Below are 3,387 nucleotides of genomic sequence, written 5' to 3'. Positions count from 1 at the left end.
CGCAGGAGGTGGAGCAGCAGGTGCGTCCATTTGTGGTCGCTCGTAAACGAAGGCAGCAGACAGCAGGCAGCAGGAGCAGGAGTCCGCGAGCTGTTCTGGCTCTGGTAGTGGCCTATAGCCGGGGATTGGCCAGCGACAGCGTTTGACAGTGTCATTAATTTCGATTTATGGTCATTAAGTTGAGGCGCTGCCTTTCTATATAATATGAAAATATTTAATGAGCGCTTTTAATTTATGCGCAATTTGCAGCGAGCGCTTTTCCAAACGTTTTCCTGCTGTCGATTTGTGTTTGCACTTTTAATTAATGCCCGCCCAACGGCACCGCCCCCTATTGACTTTAATTTTATGCTTAAAGCAGCACATCATTTGCACCCACTGTTCGCGTAAGTGTGTGCAAACTTTTCTTTCATTCCAAAGGGCAAAGACCAAAAAATAAATAAAACAAAAAGAATGTAGCTTCGTTGAGGAAAATTATGAAAGAGTCGCAACATATTTTCTTGCATACTTTTTCCTTTGCTGAAATAACAAACCATAAATAATGTCATACGCTCACAAATGGCAGCCAATGTTTGCCCTAACGCAGCCACGCCCCTAGCGTCCATTTCTTCATGCTATTCCATGCACATATATAAATATATATGTATATATATACTTTTTTTACTCGCTTCGGCTTTGGGCCAAAGTTTTTGAACTACTTGCACGTTCTTCTTTTTGTGCACGGCGACGTTTTTTGGTTTTTTCTTTTATTTTCTTGGCTTTCTTCTTTTTTGGGTTTTTGGCTATCCTGCTGTTTTGTGTCTTCGCCTGGGCAGCGCGCCTTCTGCTTATGGCTGCCACGCCTACTCGGCCTCGTGCCAGGCACTGCCTCCCGCTGCTGTCGCTGCTTTATGTCGCCGTCGCCGTCGTCGTCGACGCGAGACTGAAACTTCAATAGGGCGAAAATGATAAATGGCCACGCTGCGATTTCTCTATGTGTGTGTGCATGTGTGTTTGAGTCAGCGCGCGCACGTGTGTGTGTGCGTGTGTGTGAAAAGCGTAAGAAGCGCCGCATATTGTGTGAAAATAAAAATGACCCAAAATTTGTAAATAAACTTATTTTTTGCCTGCAGCACATTAGCGACACAACTTTGCCAGCCAAACAAAAATTGACAACAAAAAATATATAAATAAATACATATATATTTATTTTTAAATACCAAAAACGAAGCACTGAAAGTTGTATTAAAAATATATATTTCTCTATTTAAAAAGTGCAGAATTGCATTCAATTAATATAATATCTAATCGAAGATACTAACAGCTAATAAACTCACAAAGAGGTTACCCCGTATGGCTTTAATTATTAAAAATAAAAAATAAAAAAATAAATAAAATGGAGATGGGAATATAAGAAATTCTGCTGCTGTTTGACTATTAAAAAAAATAATAATAATAAATCAAAAGTCAAAAAGAATTAATTAAACATAATCATATAATAATAAATTTATATTTACATTCCTTGATAAAATATAACATTTATATTTTTAATTTTTATTATTTATATATATCATTAGAAAATATTTATTACTAATCCTAAAAAGATTTTAAATATTTAAATCATTTTTGTAAGTAAATAAAAAATCTAAAAAGAGCTGGAAATAAAGTATTACAGGGTATCTTAATCCCGCATACACCCTATATTTATACGCTACACATCAAAAATTACATACAATTAATTGCTAAGGATTATTTAATTAAACTCAGTTCTGCCATTTCAAGTCTAGGCGATGCTTAAACGGTTAAATGCGAGCTGCAAAAATAAGCTCAACTCTTGCAATGTGCGAGTGTGTGTGTATGTGCATACGTCTGTATGCGTGTAGCAGCGAGTTGAAAATCCATCCAAGCATTTGCCCGCAATGTTTACACAATTCAACCGCAAAATCCTTTTGCTTGCCAAATATGCGTCGAGTATGTGTGTGTGTGTGTGAGAGAGAGAGAGAGAGAGAGTGTGTGTGAGAGAGAGAGACTGAAAGAGAGAAGGTAAGGGAATTTGCTGAGTTGCATTGTTGGCCTCACCTTCATATGTTTATGTGTGTGTGTGTGTGTGTGTGTGTGTGTGTGTGTACGTCTGTGTGTGTGTGTGTATACCTTGTACCAGTCTTAGCGATAATGATGTTTATTTAATGCATTCCAGGTGCAAGACGTTGTTTGCTATTTGACGTTCCGTACTTAGGATTTCGAGCCACATCTTCATCCACATCCTGCCATACTACATGGCCTGGCACGCTAATGCTCCACACGGCGAGCAGCAAGCTGCAAGCTGCATGTGGCATGGATGCGAGCGTCGCTCGCTCATTATGCCAAACAGGGCGTCATTCCAGTTGCCATTCGCTGGAGCAGCAACTGCGACGTGCATGCGATAAGCGCCAGAGCAAGCGTCGCTCAATGTCATCCTGCGCTGCGTATACGTAATGCCCGCCTGCACTTTAAATGCGGCACACGTTTTTCTGGCGCCGCACTTAACTTGCTCTGCCCCTTGGCCGCGCAGCTCGTAAATAATGCGCATAATCACATTTAAATAAGTAATTTAATTTGTGATTTTCACATACATATGTAGCATTAAGTGCTTAAGCCACAAATCGAGCTGCTGTCGCTGCAGCTGCATGCAAACTTCAGCTCTCCCTTTGACATATCCGCTGCAATACATTTGCATTACAGCACAGCTTATTAGCCTTTCAGCTGTGTGAATAAATGTGCTAGATGCTGAAAACATTTGCAACTACTCTAAGCTGCTACAACTCGGTTGATTTCTGCATTTTGGAATGATAATACTTTAGGATATGAATTATAATGTTTATAAATTCAATCTTTCTTATTTTCGACTCTTTTTTTCTTCATTTTTTTACTCTAAAGAATTTTTAAATAATTATGGCACTACATTTAAGATTATATACACATATCTATATACAAATATTTTTATACATAGTTTGATATCTGTGCAGCTCAAATTTTCTTGTTTTAGCTTGCGCGCTCAGGTAGTTTCCGTAGTGTAGCGGTTATCACGTGTGCTTCACACGCACAAGGTCCCCGGTTCGAACCCGGGCGGGAACATCTTTTGTTTTTTATACATTTTGCCTTAATAAATATTATTTATTCTCATTTTTCTAATTGATTAATTTAATTTTATTTTTTTCATCAATTATTATTCTAAAATTTATTATTATATCACAGCCAATTTATTTTTATTTTTTCTTTCGCAATCGATTAGTTCTTATTAATTATTCAATATTAAAATATTATTTCTTTATTATTAGTTTCATATTTATTTTTAAATTTAGTAGCAATTATATATTTATTTTTATTTCTTTTTTTTTCAAACGATCAAATGTTTATTATTTTCAAATTTTA

General features: G+C 36.9%; 1 non-coding gene across 1 annotated transcript; it reads left to right on the top strand.

Moving 5' to 3' along the window:
- The first annotated feature begins 3,017 nt into the window (after window positions 1-3,017).
- Window positions 3,018-3,090, top strand: Trnav-cac. Its single transcript has one exon. It is a non-coding gene; the product is annotated as a tRNA-Val (tRNA).
- Window positions 3,091-3,387: the final 297 nt, after the last annotated feature.

Source organism: Drosophila mojavensis, unplaced genomic scaffold (assembly GCF_018153725.1).
Source record: "Drosophila mojavensis isolate 15081-1352.22 unplaced genomic scaffold, ASM1815372v1 contig_19, whole genome shotgun sequence".
Classification (NCBI taxonomy): domain Eukaryota; kingdom Metazoa; phylum Arthropoda; class Insecta; order Diptera; family Drosophilidae; genus Drosophila; species Drosophila mojavensis.
This window is presented reverse-complemented; position numbering and strand designations above follow the sequence as displayed.